At 34.9% G+C, this 27,970-nt stretch overlaps 1 protein-coding gene across 4 annotated transcripts in view; it reads left to right on the top strand.

The window, feature by feature from the left end:
- Positions 1-3,082: 3,082 nt before the first annotated feature.
- Positions 3,083-27,970, top strand: part of LOC131436275 (mucin-2) — a 486,638-nt gene continuing 461,750 nt past the window's right edge. For 2 of the 4 annotated variants that reach the window (XM_058604910.1, XM_058604908.1), the window contains exon 1: positions 3,124-4,011. The gene's annotated coding sequence lies outside the window, so the exon portion shown is untranslated. Of the gene's footprint in view, positions 4,012-27,970 lie in introns of all 4 variants that reach the window. The other 2 variants (XM_058604909.1, XM_058604914.1) reach the window with 2 other exon arrangements.

The raw sequence follows: 27,970 nt of genomic DNA, 5'->3' as shown, positions 1-27,970 counted from the left end.
CTAATGCCAGCTGTGTAAAATTAATCTGGAATGGCCCTTTTAAAAATATGAAAATATCAGATGGATAGCCACACACACTTAACAGTGTTATGTTGACATATATCGGAATGAAACCAGTGCTACTAGATTTGCCACAATGGTTATTTGATTAGTATTTAACACGCTCTTTCTGGTAATATTCGAAGTCGAAGCAGTTTTATCGTTATATAAATATCAATAATATAATTAAACTAATTTCACGGATACCAAAAAAATACTTGTTGATGACAATTTTAAGAAGAAGAAAAATTTTCTGTTTTATAACATTATGAGAAAACTTGGCAACATTGCGATACTAAATGAGGTGAAAACAAAGCGCAATCAAGGGAATTAGATGAAACATTTTATCTCATATTTCTGAAGACTTTCATTGCTTGTCGGGTAATTTTAGAAGTTGAGACGGAAATATTTCCTCAATTGAAAAGTGAGTTTATTTTAAATGGAAAAAACAATTACTGAAAGATTTAGAATATTCTTTACCTTTTTTATATATAAAAAATAGGTATAGATTTCGCTCAAACTTTAGAAAATTTTTCCGAGGCCCGGGGGGCCGAATGTCATATACCAATCGATTCAGCTCGACGAACTGAACAAATGTCCGTGTGTGTGTGTTGTCAACAAAGTGGTCGAGATCTCAGAAATGGCTGGACCGATAATGATCAAACTAGTCGTAAATGAAAGGTCTCTCCGTCACCCAGAACGCTATTGAATGGTTTTGAGATCGGATGTTTACTTTTTGAGTTATGCGAAGTTTTATGTCAAAATGTTTAGTTTTCTAACAGTATCTGTCACACTTGACCTTGAAAACAGAACATGTTTCTATACTTAGATTCCACTCGGTAATAGCTATCCAACAAGCCATAGATTGTGGAAATCCCACCGTTTTTAACCGAGATATCGACATTTTTATTTAAGCGACTTTTCTCCCTATTCCAGCAATAGGAGTTTTGAGCATTGTAATTAAAATATTGCAATAAATTTTTCTCGTAGATGGCTGAACCGATCTAAGATTCAAATGAAATCTAAGAATCATCTATGATTCAAATGAGAGATCTTAAAATCCTATAAAATATCTTACTTTCTAGTCAGATCCGACTTCTGGTTTAGGAAATACAGGGTGATTAGTATAAAAATGTCCATTTCGCATAAATTAATCAGGTTTATCGGGTTTGCGATTTGGATAGTCGATTACCAAAAAAATTTATTTCAGTTTAAGCGGTATTCGTTTTTGTATTCGGATTGTACCCCCAAATTTAAATTCACACTACAATTTCTCAAAGATGTCTACACACTCCTCAGGTGAATTTAACTGATTTCGGCTACACCGATTTTATAATTCCGGTTCCAGTATCGAGTCGTTTCTCTAAGCTCAATTATTTTCTCAAAAAGGTTAAATCGAACTTCAAAAACAAAAACTTAATTTAAGGATTTAAGGTCCCATACAAAACTAGTGAATTTTATCCGATTCTGAAATTACAGATGATGAGTGTTTAAAATTCATACCGATATAGAAGATGTAAATTATTTGGCTTTTTTTATTTTAAGGCCATTCAAATCATTTTGGGTTATGCTAGTTCCTGAATAACGGCTCTGGAAGTACCATAAATATTGACGAAAAACTCTAAAGTGGAACTTTAGATCGATTGTCACATGTTAAGATTGAAATTCGATACGATTTGCAGTTTCGACATTACAGGATAATTAATGAATAAAATCTCAATTTGCCGTTTAAAACGACGATCATTAAAATAATGTCCTGAGAACTAAAACACCTAAGAATATCCATGCAAAAACCACATGCGGATTGATAAAAAAGGTATCAACTCATTGCTAGATGAATTAATCACGTTTTTTTTTCAATGGAACAGTGTGACAGACAGATTAAAGAAATATTTTGAAACATTTCACAGTTTGGTTCAGGTTTAATGTTCGAAGTTATGCGACGAAGGGATGAGATGGAAAGAGGAGCTCAGATGAAATAGGGAGCCGTTACCCTACTTTTTATACATTCATATATTTGAGGCGTATGTTGACTATAGATAATTTGATATAATTTAATTTGTTATAAGTTGTTTGTACTACCTTTTAAGTTTTTGTGTAGGTTTTTTTCCCACTGTTTTAGTCCATTTAGATTTTAGTCCGATGAACTTTGTTTAATAAATAAATAAATAAATTTCGCCGAATATCGATATCAAGTAATGAAGAAGTCAGTATAATTATGACAGATCGTTGTTAAGCGTATCTCTACCGATCATGTAGAAAATGATACTTTTGCTGTACTGATTGGGGAAAGCTCAGCAGTTTGAAAGTCAGTAAAATATGGTGTGTAGATATTTGATGCTGGGTAGTAAATGTAGTGAAATGTAGATTTTAATATCGTACTCTTGCACAATTCTTATTATTTATTTTAACAACTATTCTGAGCTGCCCTATTGCAGGGTTTTCCGAGCGTCGAATGAAGCATTGAAAAGGAGTTATAAATAAAAACATTCCAAACATAGCGAAAGCTCTTTACTCAGTAGCCGGTTGTTTCTCTCTGTACCGAAAGCCTTAGGTGAGTCTCGCGTAAAACTCACGGCCAAAGTCACTCTTCAGCAGCTCGTGTTTGTGTTTTATTGGTAGATCGTGTGTTTGCCGATCGTTCCTTTTAGGACCTCAACAGTAACTCACTCTCTTTGGATCAGTTGCTACCAAGGAAACTCACCACCATAAATGCACGGTTCAATCCGGCAAGATTGGGAACTGGACTCACTGCATCTGGCCACTCTTTCTCTCTACCTCTCTTCGTTACGTGGGGTCAACGATTAACAGGCTGCCGATCATATGGTTTTCTAGGGGCAAAGTGCACCACTTTCGCTCGATGTTCGTTTTCCTTGTTTTTCTCTCTCTCGCAACCGCAACCGGTACGTTGTTAGGAAAGTGACCACGACGACTACGATGACGATGACTGACTACGGCGGTGGCGGCGTCGACGGTGTTGACGATCGTGGTGAGTATCGGTTCGGTCGTCTAGCGCGATGTGGTGAATGAGCGGTACTGGTTTGGGGGCTGCAATGATCGAACACCGTACCGTGGCTCGGTCGGTCGCGATGTTATGAAGTCGCACAAGTTTAGTTGACTAAGTCGCGGTCTGAGCGCAGGTACCTTCTCCTGCCAAATCGAGTCTAGCTTACTGTAAGTGTTCCGAAGCAAACGCCAGTGCTTTCTTTAGCTCTGTTTCAGCGGTTCTGCAAGCCAATCCCAAACGGTTTCCACGTCGAAGGCGTGCGAAGTCCCGCAAGACGAGCATAGACGAGTCGTGACTAGAATCGATCGTGTTGACATTTCCAGAACCTTTGGTTCAGGCCTGCTGAGGGGCCCAACGAGACTGATTGCGCATCGGAAAGAGAAATCTTCTGCAAACTGAAGGCGGCAGCAACCCGTTCGCAGTCAGTTCCGTTGCTAAGATCATAAACACGTGTGCGTCTGGGTGTTTGTTTTTGTTCGCACCATCCGGAGAAAGGTTGTGTTGATAGTTTCGAGTTTTATTTTTCTTCCGATTCATGCAGTGATTATCGAAAGTGTTAGTGTGTATGTTCGCTTAGTGGTGCATTGCTGCAGTGCGGTTTTGCTCGTGACGAAGAAGTTAGCTGCGAGGAAAGTTTGAAAGAAAGGGAATGTGTGATGCGAAGGCGATAGAGCATTCGACACACCGTTAATTGGTTGTTTGAGTGAAACCTCAAGTGACACATATTTCTTCTGCTTCTTCGGCTTTTGTTGGCTGACTGGCGAGAGGCTAGTTCAGCGATAAATTATATACCGAGTGGCGAAAGGTGAACCGAATCGACGGATTCTCGAGGCTTTCCACAAGTTCGGGGGAAAATCGTGACTGGTGAAACACAAGATAAACACTAGACTATACCTGACTGGAAGATTCACCTCAAGGGTTCAGACAGTACGAGGGTTCAGGACACGGAAATCTCTAGCAAACAGGTAAGTAACGCCGACCGAGTTGTTTGTTTTGGATGGTTAGATAAGTGGCGAATGGGAAACGTTTTGTTGGTCTTTTTATTGTTGCTTTTTCAGTGATTTCGAATTGCATAGCCTTAGCATGTAGTAAATTATTTTCGTTTTTGCTATCCTGAACATTGCAACATTGTTGCTAGTGATGTGACCAGTAACGAATTTCGAATCTGTATTGTTTTATTTTACGGATCAGGTCAAATAGATCAACACAGAATTTGTTTCTATTTATGATTATGAATTTAGAATTTGCTGTATTTTTATGTACTATTTGACTCAAACTATTTTTTCCAACTTCTTGAGTACAAAATAATTTTAATTTGTAGGTATTGTACAATTAAAATGTCATTGATATGAATATTTTTGTTCGGTTTCTCGAAAGCTGTTAATTATTACTGGAGTTTTCAGCTAAAATTCTACTGTAAGCTTGTTAAAACACTTCAAATAAATCATGAATTTTCATGCCATTTGTGGTTAAATGATTAAAGAATCAAATTAAAGAAATTAAGAAATTTGTTTCATATAAGGCCTTTGAAATACTTTTATCTGTCTACAGGGTGAAAATGGCTGGAAAATTCCGAGTCTTATCAAAAACAGCTCTGAAAAATGAGTGTTTTTGTGATCTTCCACAATTATCTGGAAAAATAATGCGATGACATAAATTTTTTTTTCAAATAAACCTTATGTTGTATACAAAGATTAAATTCGGACACATTTTTGGAAAACCTTTTCACGCTTTTCATAGAAAATCCACGAATTTCAAAAATTTCCACGAAATCGGTTATATGAAATTCGTTGATTTTCCATGAAAAGCGTGAAAAGGTTTTCCAAAAATGTTTCCAAATGTAATCCTTGTTGCCTGCATAGGGTTTTTAAAAAAAAATTTATTCCATCGAATTATTTTTTCAAATAATTGTGAAAAATTACAAAAAAAAGCTCATTTTTCAGTGCTATTTTTGATGAGACTCGGAAAATCCTCCAAATTTTCCAGCCATTCTCACCCTGTAGATAGATAAAAGTATTTCAAAGGTCTGTATGTTTTTTGTTTTGGCAAATTTTTCAAAATTTTTTTTTTTTTTTCATAAATACGTTTATTTCATAGGCAATATACATAAGTTTTTCTTCGCCGTGGCATCCACAATACATAGTAGTTTAAACCTAATACATTTCGAATATCATATTAGTATGTTGGTACTCATTAGTTAATCTAAACACTGTTTTTATCAAGCGAGTTGCTATTTTAAATTACATTAAATAAAATACATTTATTTTGTACATGATCTTATAACTATTTCAGGATTGTTTGTATCAGTTCACCACTTATATTCAATATCCTATAGTTGGCTATTGGTTGAACTCATGGAAGAGAAAACAGTTTAACATAAAATAAAATTTAAATTGGAACTCCAATGGATTTAATGAAATGATAAAGAAGTTTCATGTATGGAAGGTCACGACAAGCAAGAATGTCGCGAACTGGGACATTGGATAGTCTACCTTGGGTACGCAAGGAATTTATTAGTTGAGATCTGACATCACGAAACTCCACGCATGTCCAAACAACATGGTCAATATCGCGGTAACCTTCGCCGCAAGCACAATGATTAGTCTCGGAAAGTCCAATTCGAAGGAGATGTGCATCTAACGTGTAGTGATTGGACATGAGTCTGGACATCACACGAATGAAATCTCTACTCACATCCAGTCCCCTGAACCATGCCTTTGTCGATATTTTAGGAATAATTGAGTGCATCCACCGACCCAGATCATCTTTATCCCAAGAAGCTTGCCAGCTGGCAAGTGTTCTTTGGCGAGACGCGCTATAGAATTCGTTGAAAGCAATCGGTCTCTCATAAATTTCACCCTCAATAGCACCACGTTTGGCTAAAATATCGGCTCTTTCATTGCCTGGATTTTTCAAAATTATCATCGAAAATTTCCTAAAACCACCCGCGCGCATGGTACTTGGACGATAGCCTTAAGCTCGTTTGTTCACAACATAAGCATAAAAATTCAAATGGCAACAAAAAAAAAAAAAAAAAAACAATTGCAGAAAGTTTGTTTGTAATACTGCTAAACACTTTTACGTGGAACTAAGCTGCGTTTCTTAAGTAGGTAAGAAAACATTCTAAAAGCAAAGTCCTGGCATTACATTCCTTTTGTGGAATTTGGCCTTTCTGTTTCAACAGACTTCGCAGCCGATTCTTAGGGTACAGAATCATTGCATGGCTAGTACTATGGATCCTACTGACACTAAGAATCCTTCCAGATCGGGGCTCGAACATACGACAACTGGCTTGTAAGACCAGCGCCCTATGCATTGAACCACCAACCCGGGCAAAAACATTCTAAAACAATAATAATAATAATAATAATAATAATAATAATAATAATAATAATAATAATAGCAATAATAATAATAATAATAATAATAATAATAATAATAATAATAATAATAATAATAATAATAATAATAATAATAATAATAATAATAATAATAATAATAATAATAATAATTATTATTATTATTATTATTATTATTATTATTATTATGATAATAATAGTAACAAAATATAATAATAAAACCACCCACCTTTAGGATAAAACCGGGGATCATTATATGCATAAAAATACAATTAATAGGAAAAGTAGAGACGTAGTAATTTATTTCTCTCTCTGGCCCGTTGATTATTCGTTTTATTTTTATAAAATATGGACAAATATTTTCTCTAAGATTAAATCTTAACTTAAATCAGGGTAAAGATTAGCACTAATATTTTTGCTTATATGCACATACACCTTTTTTGATTTAACGATTTGTTCGGGACTCGAACGAAGCTTTGTCCTATCCCGGGTAGGTGTAAATAGCAAACGAAGATCAAAATAATAACAACTTTTACCAGCATATCTTGGCTTGATGTTTCTGTGTTATCACAGCGATACTTGATATTTTCGTGATATTGCATATATTGATATTTAACATCAAATCAGTTATAATATCTTATTTCGTTATTGATGAGCTATTCCAATTCCATTAAGTAAATTGATCCAGTAGTTCTATCTTCAAATAAAATACTATTGAATAAACTGCATCAGAATCAGATAAGAGAAATACTTATGATATTACTCTATTCTGAATGCTAGAATATAAAATAATTGAGAAATTCGTCTTCTATAAATATTTTGTTCTTGGTTTCATATTACAATGACAGAATTTTATATTTTGTAGCTCTTTTCTCATGAAAGTTTTGTTACGATTTTGGATATTTTAACTCTTAATTCAAACTAAATAATGTTAATTTCTACCATTGAGATGTTTAGTTTTCATAACAGAATTTGTTATTGGTTTGTCAATCACTTCTACCCGGGATCGGGAGAAAACAATTGGCTAATCAAACTACCCTGCATGTGAAACACACGAAGAAACATAAGCCAAATTTAACAGAAGAAACCTAGCATGTGTAGCTGTGTTCAGGTGCCACTGAGTTCAATGATAGTCTTATCTCTACGGCATCCTACCTGCCAGAAGTATCGCCAGAGGTTCTCGCATTGCATAACGAGTGTGATTCATCCTCTGATTCGGCTGCCATATATCGGTAAAATTTTTCATCGGAGTTCTGAAAAAAGTATATGGAACTGAACAATTAGTATATTTTGTTGGCCCCTCCCTGCTTCGGCTTTTTATTCTACCGAAATCGTTGATTGATATTAAATATATGGATCTCAAAAAACTTTTCTTCCGATTCAATAACAGAAGTTTTAAAACTGAAATCATTCGCCTCTTGGATAAGTAGAGCTTTTTGTTCGTATGTGACGGTTTGGGACTTGGAAACTGGTATGAGAGTGATATTCGTCTTATCGCTCACACGGTGACCAGTCCTATAATATAGATACAGAGAGAATGGTAGTTGGAATAAATAACTGTATAAAACTTTAAAACATCTGTGCAACTCTAAGAAACCGGGTATATGATGAGAAACTGGTGGTAATTGTGAAAAATCTTATTTTTTGTCTACGTTCCGTCAGTGCACAACTGATTATGTTTAACTGTTATGCCACCCTGTAGTTCACTCTAAGCTGTTAAGCAAACGTTAAACTCAAATGTCCCTGATTTGTGGTACAATGCATTCGAGCCCGACCTACAGGGTTTCATTCATAGTGCCAATAAGATCGTAGCACCAGCCGCGCACCCCAAATAATTTTTATGGATCTCGGTAAAATTTTACTGACTTTCAAACAGCTGGATATTCAGTAATTAACTCAGTAAAAGTTTCACTTGATGAACGATCGGAAGAGGTCAGATGACTCTTATTTGGATAGATTTTACATATCGTTCATTGAGAATAATGTTTAACAATTTAATATCGTAAAACTAATTATTGATCACCAAAAACCAAATTGGATGTGCGCTACAATTCTGTACTCTAAGAATCGACTGTGAAGTGAGTTGAAACAGAATGGTCAAATTCCACAAATGGAATGCAATGCCAAGATCATACGTAAACGTTGAACTTAAACTTTATACGACCTGCATTGTCATATGAAATGCGCCGAAGAGGATGAACCGAACGTGCTTAATTTTAGCTTAGGGTACATAACTTCAGTATTTTAGTTTTCTTTACATTTCACGCCTGTTGAGCTGGTATGTAGGGATGGTACTCGGAAAGTCAAGTATCGATACCTAGGGGGGTTACCAAAATTTTGGGTATCGTTACAAGGTATCAAAAGGCAATAAAGTATCGATATCTGTAAGTATCAATTGATACTTACGCAGCAATCATTTCGAAATAAAATAAAGTTGTCGACTGTGGCATTATTTTATGATGTACAGAAAGGTTTTTCCATACATTTGTTGTGCCACTAGTATACGCATATTTCTTGCCACATAAATTGCACTTCGCCTTTCGTGACTTTTGGTCCACGTCAAAGAATTTGCGCAAGCCACTTTTGGAGTGTTGGAACCATCATGATTCCACATTTCACTTGTTTTCTCAAAAAATTTCATGTCATAACCCTTATCTGAGTACACGGATACTACACTGAAATCCAATTCCTATTGAACATTTAGGAGTTTTGTTGGTTTGTGTAAAAAGCACATATTTTGTTTCTATTTCTTCGGCTCATCAGTGCTAAGCTTGCGGTTTAAATTGAACTACTAGGCGCAAGATGACAGTTCAATTTGAGCTGCTTTAAGCACTGATGAGCCGAAGACAAAACGCAAAGAAATAGAAACAATTGCTATTACTATTACGACGGGACCAGGGACGGACGGAATGGAAGCGCCAGGCTCGCGCATGTATTGGTATGACGTGGACTAGCCGTCGTTGAAATTCGTACTCGACAATCTCGCGTCGTCCCACAGGCGCACTGAGAAAGTTGAACTTTGTGTGTGCAAAAATTTGAAATGATTGAATCCTCTGAGAGTATGGCCTTTATGTGCGTATTTTGTTGATGGTTTTCGCTCATTTCACTCTCTTTCAGTGCACTTGTGGGACGAAGCGAGATTGTCGAGAACGAATTTAAACGACGGTTAGTCTACGTCATACGAATCTACGCACGAGCCTGGCGCTTAATCGATGTCTTTCACGCAGCTCACCTGGGTTTGATTCCTAACCCCGCACATAGCATTAGAAAGTTTTTCTGGCCCGAAGAGGCGAATGACTTTAAGGTTGAAGCCTCTATAATTGAAACAAAAAAAATCCGTCGTAATGGGAATTGACTTTAATCTGTTCCGATACTGTAAGTATCGAGACCAAAAGTATCGATACTAACGGTATCGCTCTGATGTGATATCGATACCAAAAATACCCGATTCTTGAAAGAAAATATCGATATCTCAAAGTATCGACTCGGTATCAGACATCCCTACTGGTATGTGGAATTTCAGTTCGATATGAACTGTTATACACTGACGAGTCGCAGACGAATCGACTGGTTTGGGTTAGGGTCATTTCGCCGAAAACTATTTTGTCGGAAGGGGAAATTCAACGAATCATGCAATTGTCTCGAAATCATATCGTGAGCCTTCGAACTGTGCTGTCCTTCGTTAGGATCTAGGTTTCATATCTAGCTTTGAGTAGACAGTGCAAATAGCTTCCAGCAGAAAAGTTTTCGACTGAATGACTTTCAGTGAAACCGTTTTCGGCGAGATGAGCCACTCTCAACCGTTTCGTTTTACACTCCCGCTAAATATTTTTCGATTTCTCGTTTCAGATTGGGGCGTAAAATGCAAAAATATGAGATTTACAAATGACGTAAACTCACGTGTGACTCAATGTATGAAAATGTAATTCATAAATTGACTAAATTTCACAAGAATGACGTAACAATAAATTGCATATTTAAACAAGTAAACAAGAATCAAAATGCATTAGTATTGTATAAAATCAACTGTAAAAATGTGGCATTTTTGATGCTCGAATATGTCGATCTCAGAAGATTTTGATTTACACGGTTTTTTTTCAAGTGTGTAGATTTAAGTTGATTTATAACTAAATAACATCTGAAATATCTTACCAAATGAGGAAAAGCATTCCCCGATGGCTTTATTTGTTTTGTTTGTCAAAATATTCTTGACTTAACTTAGTTCACAGCAAAAAAAAATTAGAAACAAGGGGTTGTCTTTTAGTAGGTATAGGATTCGATATTCAAAAAAAAAAAACAAACACACACACAAAAATTGAGAAAATTAATGTTGGCCGGGGCTCCGCTTTAGATGGCCCATGCGTAAGGTTCAATTTTGGCAAACTCTCACATATCACACGTCACGTATCGGTCGGTATTATTTCACGAATAATGCCACTGGCTCATAATCATCACCAAACAGTGATTTTTTTTAGAATGCATCGGTAGCTCTTGAAATGCTTCTGACCAAGTTCTTCAGCAGGGCCGGTGAAAGAGGTGGGTACGGTGGGTAGTGCTACCCACCGGAAAATTCCAAAGGTGGGTAATTACCCACCTGAAGTTTTCGGTGAAAAACAATGATAATAATAGTATTATCTATACCAATAAGAATTTTATTATTGTAACTCGGAATAATCAATAAAATCAAACCTATAGAATTTTAGTACTGAAGGTAGAGTAAGGATGTGAAGGTATACAACAGTAAGGTGCGACGTAACAAGGGCTGAAGTCTTTTAGTATCTTAACATTCACCTTCTAGTCGAGTTTAAGTAATTGATTTTCGATATCGTTACACATGCTTCTTATATATGCAGTGATGTATATTTTATATAATTGGTGATCGGAACTTCATTTAGTAACTAACCATGTATAATTTTCTCTGTTTCCGAAACCATTGTCATGGTTTCCTCTAACAGATACGACATACGATTGGAGCCCAATTCGTTTAATTTAGCTATTTTTTTCATTGGTTTGTGGCACGGTGCATTGTCTTGTTTAAAGATAACGTTTTCTTAATCATATGAGACTGTTTATTCGATTTTGATTTTCAAACGCTTCAATAATTAAATGTAATGTTCACTTTTGATGGTACTCTCTTTTTTACAATAATCGATCTTAATTATATTAGACCATATAGAAACTGACGTCATGATTGTTCCAGCTACCTGTTGCGTTTTCGGATGGGTTTCTCCGTCTGAGTGCGGAGAAAATGATGGATCCATGTTTCGTCCATTGTTTCATACCAACGCAAGGAATCCTTTTTATTGCGACTAAACAGTCCCGAACAGCTTTCTGGATCATTGATGCGTTGTTGCTTTTGTTTTATTGGAAGCAAACATGGCACCAATTTGGAAGAAACCATTTGCATGCTTAGATTTTCGCGTAAGATCGTGAAAGCAAATCCAGTTGAGGTGCTAACCATCTCAGCACATCTAATCTCTCGAGGAATGATTTTGTCTTCATCCAATACGATCATTAAAACTTGCCTAATCCATTGTTTTTAATGGATCTGAGTGCGAGTAACACTTCTCAACCCATTGCTGAGTGCTGGGCTAGCGCGGTTTTTTTTTCCTTTAAGAAGCAATGTTTTATCAATACAAGGAATTCGTTATTTCCATTTTTTCGTAAATTAATAAGTAACATCACTTGTATGTCTCTAGGTTCAGTGTTTCTGGTACGATTGACGTCAAAATTTAACACATGTCATCTGAAGGTTGTTACTTTCGCAAAATAAGATTTGTTTGACATCACAAACGTCATCTTTGGGTCGGTCTCGGGACATTTTGAACCAAGTGTGACACACACATCAGCGGCTGGACTTTTGTTTTTATTCAATATTACAATATATTTTTAGGCACACTGCTTAAGCTCTAAGATGCCAAGGTTATTTTCTAATCTTATTTAACGACTAACTTAAAACTAGAATAGTATCATTAAAATATGTGATCTTAGCTTCTCGAAAATCCAGCGTTCAGCTGGCGATCGGCAGTGGTCGATGTATTCAATATTGCACGGGTCTTCCAGATGGCGTTGGTAAATATTAAGCGCTGGCCGCATCCTTCGGTCCGTGTGGATCCGCGGAGTGCGGCTGGACTGTTTCTGGATTTGTTTTGTGCGTCGTTCGATACGCACGGAACACATTTTGATCGAAAATCAACTGTTTCTTCGTATTCGAGAGATTCTTAGTGTCAGTAGGATCGTAGCACCAGCCATACAATGGTTCTGTACGCTATGAGTCGGGTGCGAAGTCTGTTGAAAAAGAACGTCAAATTCCCCAAAAGGAGAACTGGAAGAATTCCGATCATGGAGAACTGGATGAATGAGTTCAGCACCTTCCATCAGTGGTTTTGAAACTAGTTATGTCAGCAGCTCAAACAACCCAAGACAAAGTAACGAAAATGCTTCCGAGTTCGAATTTACGCGTTTCATGCAAAGTTATACCGAAACAAAGTTTCATTAAAAAATCGACCTTTCTCTTTTAAGGGATAAGTGTCATTTTTACTTAAACCATTAATACTTCGACATGGGGGGTCTGTCAAAAACATTGTTGTCAAAAAGATACCAGTACAAAGATTACCCTCTATCTCCGAATAAATGGGATACACACTTCAGGTTCATGATTTGTGTTTGCATATAATTTTGTTTTGTTCATTGGCTTAATTTCGTTGACAACATTTATCAGATGTTTTGTTTAAGCAGTGTTCACACTTTTATTTGTGCGGTAGCTTTAACATAATATAAGAATACTACAAGGATAATTTTTTTAATATTACCATTTAATTCTGTTATAAGTATATCACGTCACTATATAAATTCACTATGTATCTCACAACACTATAAATCATGTATACTGAACGTCACATCACATATAAGTGTTTCGAATACAATTTAATCGGCTGAAAAGTTCGTATTGTTTCTATGAGAGGGCGCCACTAGAATTAAATCCATACCATTTTCAGTTAGTACCTACTTTCAAAAGATACGTGTATAAATTTGACAGCTGTCCGATTATTAGTTTGTGAGATATTGCATTTTGAGTGAAGCTACTTTTGTTATTGTGAAAAATATGAAAAAAAAAAAAAGGAATTTCGTGTGTTGATGAAACACTACTTTTTGATGAAAAAAGTGCCGCCGATACCAAAAAATGGCTTAATGAGTGTTATCCAGACTCTGCACCGGGCGAAGCAACAATTCGTAAGTGGTTTACAAAATTTCGTACTGGTCATACGAGCACCAAAGACGATGAACGCAGTGGACGTCCAAAAGTGGCTGTTATCGATGAAAACGTGAAAAAAATCCACAAAATGATTTTCAATGACCGTAAAGTGAAGTTGATCGAGATAGCTGACACCCTAAAGATATGAAAGGAACGTGTTGGACATATTATTCAAGAATATTTGGATATGAGAAAGCTTTGTGCAAAATGGGTGCCGCGTGAGCTCACAATCGATCAAAAACAACAACGAATTGATGATTCTGAGCAGTGTTTGGAGCTGTTATATCGAAATAAAACCGATTTTTTTCGTCGATATATAACAATGGACGAAACATGGCTCCATCACTTCACTCCGGAGTCCAATCGACAGTCTGCTGAGTGGACTGCACGCGATGAACCGAACCCAAAGCGTGGAAAGACTCAACAATCGGCCGGTAAGGTTATGGCGTCTGTATTTTGGGATTCCATGGTATAATTTTCATCGACTACCTTGAAAAGGGAAAAACCATCAATAGTGACTATTATATAGCGTTATTAGAGCGTTTGAAGGACGAAATTTCAAAAATAAAAAACGGCCTCATTTGAAGAAGAAAAAAGTTTTGTTTCACCCAGACAATGCACCGTGTCACAAGTCGATGAAAACCATGCTGAAATTGAACGAATTGGGCTTTGAGTTGCTCCCTCATCCACCGTATTCTCCAGATTTGGCCCCCAGTGACTTTTTCCTGTTCTCAGACCTCAAGAGAATGCTCGCTGGTAAAAAATTTAGAAGCAATGAAGAGGTAATCGCTAAAACTGAGGCCTATTTTGAGGCAAAGGACAAATCGTACTACAAAAATGGTATCGAAAAGTTGGAAGATCGCTATAATCGCTGTATCGCCTCTGATGGCAATTATGTTGAATAATAAAAACGAATTTTGGCAAAAAAAATGTGTGTTTCTATTAAACTATACGAACTTTTCAGCCGAACTGTTATATTTTTCTTCAGTGTGTTAGTTTTTTTTATTATTGAAAGAATGCTGCAATGTTGTTCCTTTTATATGAAACGGAAGTAGGTAGATTCCTACAACAGGTATAAATACCTCGAAAAAAAATTTATCTAACTTGTTTAGGGTAGGGAGAGGTTAAGTGTTTTCTATGTTTGTCTGTCCGCTTCGCATTATGTTTCGTCTTGCTTAATTTTTTTGAGATATTTTCCCGTGGGTAAGGTATTGAATACCAGTGGATTAAAAGCATTGCTGTTTAATCAATTGTTAAAGTGAAGTTTATGACTGCTGGTTACGATGGAAATATTTCTGAGCCTGTGTCGGAAGGTGCTGTTTCAAGCCACAGCTAATAAACAATTTGTTTATAAACTTCTTATAAGAAAATTATATCTTCCAGGAAAAAATTTTTGGATGAACATCAAAAAACGCTATATAAAGTTCGTTGGCTCCTCTCCTCCTGAAAGCGGTCTAGAAAAATGACCTTTCGTCCTAAAAATATTTATGGATCAAACAATCCAAAATGTTTCGAACAAAGGATTTGCGGGATACGTTTCAAACCTCATGAAATAAATGTAATCGTAAACCAACTATGTTTGGTTAAAGGTTGGATACCATCAAGTATGGGAGATGATTAACCAAACGTTACATATTTTGAAAAAGGAGCGTCGCAGTTCATGAAAATTTACGTGAAAGAGCATGTAATATTGTGTGATTGAAAAATTCCATGACACGAAATTCATTAAAAAAAACAATACCGACAGCGACCGCCGCTACTTGAGCCAAGAATCATTGGATCGCAAAGCTCGTCAGTTAATCGAATGAAGCACGGAAACACACATTTGTTTAGTTGATAAATGGAGCATATAAATTCACACAGTCGTACTAGCTAGTCTAATGCAAATTACCGTCAGAACCAGTGAAATTCATGATGATCCAATATTAAGTCATCACTAATGAAATTTTTCGTTATTTGCCAAATTAGGTCTTTATGAATTCCATCTTATGGGGGATTATCTGTAAAATTAATTCTGTTTTGTGTGTATATTTACAAAGAGGAATTCAAACATTTATTCGCTGATTACGACGATGAAATTTCTGGAAAGAAAATTGATACTAAACAGGAAAATATTGTCATTCAATCTTACACAGATCGACAAAAGTCTTGCGATTTTACATTTTATAAGATGGGCATAAATGGAGCGTCGTATTTCACATAAATTTATATTCAAGAGCATGTGAAATTATGTGCCATATTATTTTCAATACGGCTTGAAATCGAATAAAATAAAATAACAAAAGACCGTTAACAACAGCGCGACTTGAACCGAGAAACATTAGATAACAAAGCACGTCAGTTAATTGACTGAACCACAGAAGCACATATCTGCACACACTTAGTGAAAACCCTGTGATTTTACATCTTATTAGATGCACATAAATGGAGCGTCGCAGTTCACGCAAATTTACGTGGAATAACATTTAATATTGTGTCCAGAATTGCATAACATGCAATTCATTTAAATAAAAAAAATGAATACTGATAGCGAGCGCCGGGACTTGATCCAAGAACCATTGATCCGCAAAGCACGTCTGTTAATCGACTGAGCCGCAGAAGCACACAACAATTTAAAATTTTTTGGCTGGTAAAATTTAAATTCATACAGTCGCACCTGCTAACAGAATTCAAGTTATATTCGAAACCAGAATTTTCTGTGTTGAAAGATGTGATGAATATCCTCAGTGGTCAGTATCCTCAGTGGTCAGTACTTTCGACTGAGGATCATTAATAAAACTCACGGGCGTATCGCTAAAAAAAAAATTATTGTGGAATAATGAAAAAGCACTGTCAATGGACAGACCGTAGTTTGCTGGTGCAGGAGAACGATTTGAGCAATACTTATTCTGTTCTCGACATTTTGAGTAAAAAGTTACAATGAACAGTGCTATGGGGTTGTCCGAACTGTTGACGTGTGATTACACGACTTTCGTCAAATTCACTGTTAAGTTTTGTTTTCATTATTACATTGTTATTCTAAATTTACTAAAGAAAGCGATCGGTAAATAATGAGTAGTTCAAATAACGACAGTTTTGACCTTTAACATTTAGTTATTTATTAGGTAAATAGTAGCTTCAACTATTCTTCAACTTCAAAATTCAACTAATATTCATAAAACAGCTAAAAACACTTATGATGTGTTCACTACTCGGCTACTAATTTCATCTCAATGGATTTTTATCCATCCTATCGTTGGTCCTTTATTCATCCTATAAATTAGCAATGGCGACAGCAATCAAAACAAAATATTCCACTATTACACTCTCAGGTTCAAAATGTCAGAATTCTTCTTAAAAACGGCCTAATGTCAACTATAAGACAACACACGAGCAAGTTTGAAATCATTTTAACGTTTAAAAATTTTTCTGTCGTTTCCGTTACCTTTCGCTTTAAATTTAAAATTTGACTGTAAAGTTAATTTGGTTAGCTTTAAATAAAAACAAAAAGAGAAATTGTTACTATTTAGGCATTAGCCCTTCTTAAAACAAAATGCAGAGCCAGAGATGCCATTTAAACAGATTTATCTGTATTGTATAGATTTTTGCGTTCGCATGCTGATTTAAATTAAAGTACAGATTTTATACAGTTTTCTTAAATTTGATACAGATTTGTACAGGTTCATAAAAAGTGAGAAGTGAAAATTATACTTTTTTCTCTGATTATCAATTTGTATTAGATTTCAGTGATTTTTTGAAAATTTATTAATCAACGGACAAATCACATGTTAAAGTGGAAATAAAGAACTACCTTTTAATATCATTTTATTAGTGAAAACAGATAGAGCAGATATAGACTTTTTATGCAAAGTAATACATATTTTCTATGAAAACATCTGGCATCTCTGTGTACAGCCAATGAAACACACACACACACACACACACTTTATAGCGTTATTTTGACGTATTGCGAAATGAAACCAGTGCTACTAGATTTGCCACAATGTTTATTTCATTAGTATTTAACACGCTCTTTCTGGTAATATTCGAAGCCGAAACAATAATAATATCAATAATATAACTAAACTAATGTCAATAAACTAATGTCACGGATACCAAAAACATGCTTTTTGATGATAATTTGAAGAAGGAAAACAATTTTTGTTTCATAACATTATGAGATAAATTGGCAACTTCGCGAAACCAAATGAGATGAAAACAAAGCGCAATCAAGTGAACTAAGTGAAAAACTTTCATCTCATATTTTTGAAGACTTTTATTGCTTGTCGGGTAATTTTTGAAGTTTTATTCGTTAATTAAACAAGTGCAAAGTGAACATTACTGATTATGAAGTCATCCAGCATTCAATGGTTGTGTGATTGTGCGAAATAGTGATCATGTTTTGAGACGAATCGATTAGTAGATATTCAGAAACATGACGAACTGTAAATCTTGAGACGAAAATGTGTACTAAATTGAAAAGTGATTTTATTTTAAATGAAAAAAAAAAACGATCACCGAATAATTTAAAACCATTTCTTGCAATGGAAAAGTGTGACAATAGCTTTTATAATCATTTTAAAACATTTCACAGTTTGGTTCAGGTAGGTTGTAACATATTATTCATGTTCAAAGTAATGAGGTGAAGGGATGAGGTGGAAATAGGAGCTCAGATGAAATAGGGAGCCGTTACCCTACAAAATTATCATCTCTGTTCGGAGCAGCAATGAATTTGGAAACGACTTATTTTCCAAAATATATAGCTTTATCTACTCAAATGGATGCGTAGAAATATTCCGAAGCTGTAGGTGTAATACCAAAAATCTGTTTCTTATTGGTCGACCTGTTGATGCTCAAATCCTAGCTGCTGTATGTGTGGTTTTATTTTCCGAATTTAGAATTTGCATAGGGGTGGCATCAAAGACATAACGAAACCAAAATTCAAATACAGTTATTAATAATTACTATATTCGGTGCACTTTATTACTACTTTAATATTTAATTAATTTTACTACGGTTCTGTTTGTGCCATCTGAAGTAACTCGCATAAGCTACCCACACAAGTGAGACCCCCTCTGCTACCCATCGCCAATGCTCCGTAGACCTTGAAAATTAACATTCAGTCGATATTCAATTAAACCATTGCTCATTTACTCGAAGCGTCTCATAAGTTAGTCTACTCGAAGCGTCCGAGCTTGCATTTCGATTGATTGCCGAAGAGGCAAATATTCCTTGCATCATTAGAATAATTTCATGGACAATAGTTTGCTTGTTTTTCCACCTTAAGCAGACCAAAATCGCCTGCTTCGTTCGCTGGACGTTTGAATTCGCGAAACGTTCGGCAATGTGTGGCATTTTGGAACGGTAAACAGGCGGCTAAATTGCACTTGGTAGACTAAACAGTTTACGATCCGTGGCCGGTCTATTTAAAGTATTGCATAGCGTTTACCGGTTCGTCCCAATGAGAAATGAGTGCCAATGGTTGCACAGAACAATGTTAATTACCCGATATTTGTTCGGTTTTGCGTGATAAAATTGCACATTTGCTTCATATGGCACCAATGGCGCCACAGCATTGGCAAGCTTGCGGGGAAATCTAGGGTTTCCAGTTGAGTAGAACCTCTTCCAAACGCGATTTCGGATCTAGTTGTTTCTGTTGCTGTAGCGAGTCAAGTTACTCGAAGCAATTTTCTGCAGCAATTCTTCGCCATTAAATCGAAATATGAAATCGAAAGTTCCACGACCAAAAGGTGTCGATAACCGGCTGCACAAAAAAACCGGATCGGAGCAACGAAAATGGAAGAAAATAAGCACAAACGCAAACCCCGTCGTAAGAAAACAGAGCAACTCGGCCGCGGCCTCGTTCGCACTGTTGAAAGACCCTGACCGTGGTCTCGAAGATGTCGAGCATCTGCGGCACGGCGCAAGAGAATGGACCGGAGCTTTCACTCTCTACTGCATACCTTCGGGGTGTTCGGATGTTCGGAAGCAGAAATGTTGAATTCCCAGCTCATGGTTGGCACATTTAAACCTAACTCGAGTACCGTTGGTCGGACGGCTGGGCTGTGCGAGAGAGTGATTGGTTTTTTTTATGAGGGTCTACGCGCCCCGTCAATCATCGCTGGTTCGAACGATGGCAGTTTGCGAAGAAAACGATCCGAATCATGTTTGGCAGTCGAAAAAAATATAAAGCTGCTCGTTATGTAGTTGATTTACTTAATGTGATTATTTTTCCACTCAAACTGAAATTTGCTATTCATTAATATTATTCATTTTTGTTTCCGATATTGTTTTGTGCATTTTCTCGTCGTCTGGCGGGACGAGGAATAAAATTTCCTCTTTGTTGTTGTTTCTCTTCAGTGATTCTTCGATCGCTGCCATGAGCCTTACTTTCGGCGAAGGTGATTTTCACTTTCAAAAAACAGCTCTCGAATGCCAATCCCGTCATTCACTACCGTCACCATCACCGTCAGCGATATTGGCATCGGGGGCAATTAAAAATCCCCAATAACAGCAGATCTGCGCTACCAATATTTGTTAGGCCGGAATGAAATGTTTGGTCTCCTGTTCCGTACCAGTTCGACTGAGCAGAGGGCGGGGTCAGGTGCTTCCGACGAGTTGGCTTTACGTTTGGCGTATGAATTGCGTGTCGTTAAATTTATGGTTTCACCCGTAGTAAATTGTCAATTAAATAGAGTCGCTCCTCCTTCCTTTGGAGTGTGTTTCGTGTCTCACCCCGATGGGTTGAATTACTTAACAAGGTGCTGCCGAATAAATCGGTTCCTATCGGGTCATTAATCTGTTCGACAGTTACTGGTGTGGCTGCAATTTGCTTTATGGTGACTTTGTTTGAAGGACTAGACGACAATGTTTCGTTAGATGGTTAGTCAAAGTGCTTAAGTCTGGAAATCGAAGCGAGGAAATAATTTTACATTGATTAAAAATTTAGGGAACTTGGAATTTATGAAAATAAAAACTAAGAAACTAAGAAACTAAGAAACTAAGAAACTAAGAAACTAAGAAACTAAGAAACTAAGAAACTAAGAAACTAAGAAACTAAGAAACTAAGAAACTAAGAAACTAAGAAACTAAGAAACTAAGAAACTAAGAAACTAAGAAACTAAGAAACTAAGAAACTAAGAAACTAAGAAACTAAGAAACTAAGAAACTAAGAAACTAAGAAACTAAGAAACTAAGAAACTAAGAAACTAAGAAACTAAGAAACTAAGAAACTAAGAAACTAAGAAACTAAGAAACTAAGAAACTAAGAAACTAAGAAACTAAGAAACTAAGAAACTAAGAAACTAAGAAACTAAGAAACTAAGAAACTAAGAAACTAAGAAACTAAGAAACTAAGAAACTAAGAAACTAAGAAACTAAGAAACTAAGAAACTAAGAAACTAAGAAACTAAGAAACTAAGAAACTAAGAAACTAAGAAACTAAGAAACTAAGAAACTAAGAAACTAAGAAACTAAGAAACTAAGAAACTAAGAAACTAAGAAACTAAGAAACTAAGAAACTAAGAAACTAAGAAACTAAGAAACTAAGAAACTAAGAAACTAAGAAACTAAGAAACTAAGAAACTAAGAAACTAAGAAACTAAGAAACTAAGAAACTAAGAAACTAAGAAACTAAGAAACTAAGAAACTAAGAAACTAAGAAACTAAGAAACTAAGAAACTAAGAAACTAAGAAACTAAGAAACTAAGAAACTAAGAAACTAAGAAACTAAGAAACTAAGAAACTAAGAAACTAAGAAACTAAGAAACTAAGAAACTAAGAAACTAAGAAACTAAGAAACTAAGAAACTAAGAAACTAAGAAACTAAGAAACTAAGAAACTAAGAAACTAAGAAACTAAGAAACTAAGAAACTAAGAAACTAAGAAACTAAGAAACTAAGAAACTAAGAAACTAAGAAACTAAGAAACTAAGAAACTAAGAAACTAAGAAACTAAGAAACTAAGAAACTAAGAAACTAAGAAACTAAGAAACTAAGAAACTAAGAAACTAAGAAACTAAGAAACTAAGAAACTAAGAAACTAAGAAACTAAGAAACTAAGAAACTAAGAAACTAAGAAACTAAGAAACTAAGAAACTAAGAAACTAAGAAACTAAGAAACTAAGAAACTAAGAAACTAAGAAACTAAGAAACTAAGAAACTAAGAGACTAAGAAACTAAGAAAATAGGAAACTAGGAAACTAAGAAACTAAGAAACTGAGAAACTAAGAAACTAAGAAACTAAGAAACAAAGAAACTAAAAAACTAAGAAACTAAGGAACTAAGAAACTAAGAAACTAAGAAACTAAGAAACTAAGAAACTAAGAAACTAAGAAACTAAGAAACTAAGAAACTAAGAAACTAAGAAACTAAGAAACTAAGAAACTAAGAAACTAAGAAACTAAGAAACTAAGAAACTAAGAAACTAAGAAACTAAGAAACTAAGAAACTAAGAAACTAAGAAACTAAGAAACTAAGAAACTAAGAAACTAAGAAACTAAGAAACTAAGAAACTAAGAAACTAAGAAACTAAGAAACTAAGAAACTAAGAAACTAAGAAACTAAGAAACTAAGAAACTAAGAAACTAAGAAACTAAGAAACTAAGAAACTAAGAAACTAAGAAACTAAGAAACTAACAAACTAACAAACTAACAAACTAAGAAACTAAGAAACTAAGAAACTAAGAAACTAAGAAACTAAGAAACTAAGAAACTAAGAAACTAAGAAACTAAGAAACTAAGAAACTAAGAAACTAAGGAACTAAGAAACTAACAAACTAACAAACTAACAAACTAACAAACTAAGAAACTAAGAAACTAAGAAACTAAGAAACTAAGAAACTAAGAAACTAAGAAACTAAGAAACTAAGAAACTAAGAAACTAAGAAACTAAGAAACTAAGAAACTAAGAAACTAAGAAACTAAGAAACTAAGAAACTAAGAAACTAAGAAACTAAGAAACTAAGAAACTAAGAAACTAAGAAACTAAGAAACTAAGAAACTAAGAAACTAAGAAACTAAGAAACTAAGAAACTAAGAAACTAAGAAACTAAGAAACTAAGAAACTAAGAAACTAAGAAACTAAGAAACTAAGAAACTAAGAAACTAAGAAACTAAGAAACTAAGAAACTAAGAAACTAAGAAACTAAGAAACTAAGAAACTAAGAAACTAAGAAACTAAGAAACTAAGAAACTAAGAAACTAAGAAACTAAGAAACTAAGAAACTAAGAAACTAAGAAACTAAGAAACTAAGAAACTAAGAAACTAAGAAACTAAGAAACTAAGAAACTAAGAAACTAAGAAACTAAGAAACTAAGAAACTAAGAAACTAAGAAACTAAGAAACTAAGAAACTAAGAAACTAAGAAACTAAGAAACTAAGAAACTAAGAAACTAAGAAACTAAGAAACTAAGAAACTAAGAAACTAAGAAACTAAGAAACTAAGAAACTAAGAAACTAAGAAACTAAGAAACTAAGAAACTAAGAAACTAAGAAACTAAGAAACTAAGAAACTAAGAAACTAAGAAACTAAGAAACTAAGAAACTAAGAAACTAAGAAACTAAGAAACTAAGAAACTAATAAACTAAGAAACTAAGAAACTAAGAAACTAAGAAACTAAGAAACTAAGAAACTAAGAAACTAAGAAACTAAGAAACTAAGAAACTAAGAAACTAAGAGACTAAGAAACTAAGAAACTAGGAAACTAGGAAACTAAGAAACTAAGAAACTGAGAAACTAAGAAACTAAGAAACTAAGAAACTAAGAAACTAAGAAACTAAAAAACTAAGAAACTAAGGAACTAAGAAACTAAGAAACTAAGAAACTAAGAAACTAAGAAACTAAGAAACTAAGAAACTAAGAAACTAAGAAACTAAGAAACTAAGAAACTAAGAAACTAAGAAACTAAGAAACTAAGAAACTAAGAAACTAAGAAACTAAGAAACTAAGAAACTAAGAAACTAAGAAACTAAGAAACTAAGAAACTAAGAAACTAAGAAACTAAGAAACTAAGAAACTAAGAAACTAAGAAACTAAGAAACTAAGAAACTAAGAAACTAAGAAACTAAGAAACTAAGAAACTAAGAAACTAAGAAACTAAGAAACTAAGAAACTAAGAAACTAAGAAACTAAGAAACTAAGAAACTAACAAACTAAGAAACTAAGAAACTAAGAAACTAAGAAACTAAGAAACTAAGAAACTAAGAAACTAAGAAACTAAGAAACTAAGAAACTAAGAAACTAAGAAACTAAGGAACTAACAAACTAACAAACTAACAAACTAACAAACTAACAAACTAAGAAACTAAGAAACTAAGAAACTAAGAAACTAAGAAACTAAGAAACTAAGAAACTAAGAAACTAAGAAACTAAGAAACTAAGAAACTAAGAAACTAAGAAACTAAGAAACTAAGAAACTAAGAAACTAAGAAACTAAGAAACTAAGAAACTAAGAAACTAAGAAACTAAGAAACTAAGAAACTAAGAAACTAAGAAACTAAGAAACTAAGAAACTAAGAAACTAAGAAACTAAGAAACTAAGAAACTAAGAAACTAAGAAACTAAGAAACTAAGAAACTAAGAAACTAAGAAACTAAGAAACTAAGAAACTAAGAAACTAAGAAACTAAGAAACTAAGAAACTAAGAAATTAAGAAACTTTTTCTTCAAAATTTCGATTTTATTTACCAATGTATTTAAAGTGTAATTCGTGGAATTGAACTACATAACGATCGTCCTGTGACACGGTGCATTTGATGAGGTGTGCGAAAATGCGGCACGCAGTTGGTAAAAATTGTTTTCATATTCAAGTGCTCATGTAAAACTATAAATGCGCTTTCTTTTGATATTTTTACGATGTCAACCATCGTCTGTAACGTCACTTTTGGATTTTCCATATCAATAGAATGAAATTTTGAAACAGTTCTCGGAACAACAACCTCATTTGGTCGGTGCATAAACGGTGCTTTCCCGGGTAATGCTTTTCAAACCACACGGAACGACCGAAATTAGCTCTGCGCCTAATTCGTATTACTGTTTTTGAATTAGTTGATTTCAACAACAAAATTTCTAAAATAACTATGAAATTAGTTAAAGTTGAGAATTTACTTTGCTGAAAAAAACTCTTATTTTTAGAGAAGTTTAGAGTTTACTTGGCGAATATCCTGGACACAAACCAGCAATATTTCAATCCAACACGAAATTCTCATTGACAACTAATTTTGTTATTAAAATCAGATAATTTGTTTCTATTTATCTATCACCATCATTGCTGAAGGACAGTACATAGAAAACAAAAATGAAATTGGTTTTATCAACAAGTTTATTCGCCAAAAGCTCATGAGCTTAGTTTCTTAGTGTCAAAGCAAAAATCCATTGAAAAGCTAAAAAGGATAGACTTGTTGAAACTGCTTGCTAATTATTTTGCATATATCCATATATAAATCGATATATCCATGTATAAATTTCTAAACCGATATGTAAAAATGACGTGAACTCTTAGTGGAAAGTGTATTTATTCAGAATTTGTGCGCATTTGAAGCGATTGTGCGTAATAATGTTTTTACGCGAAACAGTGAGTTTCGAATGTTGGACTCTCATTGTATAGGCCAAATGATGTTTTTTGTATCTTCTAACCTTCCGGGCTACGCCGTCCAGTTCACTACTTGTTTTCGGTTTTTGTTTTCCGAGTGTTCAAAGTTTTCAGTGAGAGAGTCGATTTCGCGTAGTCGATTTAGAAGAAAAATTTTCAAAAAGAAGGTTATGTTTCGCTCATGTCTTTTTCTCCAATACAACATCGTATTAATACCTGCCAATATAGAAAAGACAACCGCGACAGAAATTGTTTTCGATAGTAGTGTGCCATCTAGTGGTTAGTAGCCATTACGGTGTTCACATTTTTTCGGTGACAGTGCGCTATATAGCTGCAAATTGCAGAAGCCAATTCAATCATTTATGTTAGTTGAAAACAACGTTTTATTTCTCTAATTTAACTAAAAAAATAGTTGAATGTAAATGAAGTGTGCCTTAGTTAAGAAATGACAGCACGTTTAATAGGTGAATTTAACTAAAAAATAGCCATTTCAACAAATATTTTATTATTATTCAGAGAATGAGAATTAAAAAATCTAAATTAGCAAAAGTGAGATTTTTTAGTTGTTTCAAAAAATAATTAACTTAAATCAGAAAATCAACTAATTTTTTCGCCAAAATGCTGATTTCGGTCTTCCCGTGCAGTTATTTAATTGCACAGTATATTCTTTGCAATAAAAACAATGTGTTATATATTCACGTGAATTCTTTTTACTCTATTTTGTTCTGCATAGTGCACGTTGTTGATGTTTGATGTTGATACTTCCGATAGTTTCATCATTCCAGTTATCGGAATTGGAAAGATATGTTATATTTAGCCATGGTGAAAACCAAAACCTGAATATTTGAAAAAGATTCGAAGAGAGATACTGTTGAGTTATTACAGCAATTGATAACAAGTTAACAGATTTCACATATTCTGATTTGGATGAAGCTTGGCTTCAGTAAGGCAAACCATTTATTTGGCACAGTTAGAGCAGAGCCGTAGCAACCTAGGGGGCAAGGGGGGGCTTTGCCCCACCACGCGGTTTCCGCCTCACCACGTATTTTTCTCGTATATGAAATTGATAGTAGAAAGGAAAAAAATTAAAGAATTATAAAATAAAAAGCAATAAAGAGATCTATTTGTATAGTTTATACTGCGTTCACAGTTCTTTTATTATTTTGAACAATGATATTCAACCACTAACTAATTACTAATTGCACTTTGCGATTTTTTTGTTCGTTGAATCTTAAAAGGACTGTGTCCACGTCTAAAAAATCCAGTCGCTTGTGCTCGAATGCCAGAAACGATAAATTGTTTAATCTATCAGTGGACATGCTAATACGTTGAGGCCGCATGATCCGTGTCAATGCCGAAAATGATGATTCGCATACTGCCGTTCCGGACGGAAAAGTTTCAATGGTTGCAAAAAGGTTGTATACGTTTTCCATTCCTTGGCACACCTTATACAGCTCTGTCAGTATTACAGTCTTAATTTTTTTATCTATCGGCCTCTTCAAATTGTTCAATTTCTCATTTTTTGCACAAATTTTATCAATGTATTCTTTGGCAATTTTTAGCTCAATTTCATTTGGCAATTTGATGCCTAACTCGGTCAAAGGCTGCAGCTTTTCCAAATCCATCTCATTTGCTGTATCGATAGCTGTGAGAATGGCATCGTTTTTTATGAAACGATCTGTCATTTTCATGGCTGCTGAAACCTGCTCAGAAATGAATCCGAAACCACTCTCAGAGTGATCTTAGAGGGTTTACTTGAAAACGCTGTCAGTGAGTGACGTTCGTCGCGTACAATATGCAGGCATATGGTGCCTCAAATTGCTATCTAGATTGTTTGATACGCATGTAATGCAGCTTTTTTTTAATATACGTTAAATTTAATCTAAAAAATTTGCCCCCCCACGAAAAACTGAATTGCTACGGCTCTGAGTTAGAGTGACCAATTAGACTCTGGACTGTTTTGTAAAAAGAGTGAATGTATTTTTGCATACACTTTCGTCAATTTTTTGCTGCTCGGAAACTGCAAATTGTATAAAACTGATGTCGATTGAAGATCGGTTTACTCATTTTCCTAGCAAAAATACTGGTGCGCTATTAATTTTTCTACATAAAACTTGTACCACCAGTCAAACGATGCACTAATCCCAGCCCGAGTAATCACAAACTGCGTCAGTTACCATAACAGTCAACGCCCTGTACCGGGTTCATATTTTCCATACGCACTGGCTATGCATAATCCAGTCACGACCTCGTCTAATCCACTCGGTCGTATCTCGCCGTCGCCTTCGCCAACCTACCAGCCAGTATCAGTTGCGTCCAGTCCGCTTCCTCATTGCGAGTCGGTCAGTTTTCGAAGGGTGCCATAGAGCAACCCAGCCAGCCGAGGGTTACGAGATGCGTATAAACGGTCTCTCTAGTGATTCCACAACCGTAACCATCGCCACCGTGGTTTTCACGGAGGTCGTCGACTTGCGCGTTCAGATTGCAATTTTACAGTTCCAGTCATTGGAAAACGATTACGAGAAATTAATTGGCAGTAATAACGATTTATCACCATATTAATGAACTGGGTGGTTAGCTTGCCGAGATGCAGTGCTGTCCCCCTGAAGGATTTTAAGGGTTGTTCATCCTAACGTAAATATTTGGTTAGGTGTTTGTTTTCTACGCCGGTGTTGGACAGAAAATTGAGCAAGTGTTGCCGGTGCTAAACCATATGACTATCCGCACCGAGCACAGCACTA

Source organism: Malaya genurostris, chromosome 3 (assembly GCF_030247185.1).
Source record: "Malaya genurostris strain Urasoe2022 chromosome 3, Malgen_1.1, whole genome shotgun sequence".
NCBI classification, from domain to species: Eukaryota; Metazoa; Arthropoda; class Insecta; order Diptera; family Culicidae; genus Malaya; species Malaya genurostris.
Note: the sequence above shows the minus strand (reverse complement) of the source record. Positions and strands in the feature narration are given on the sequence as shown.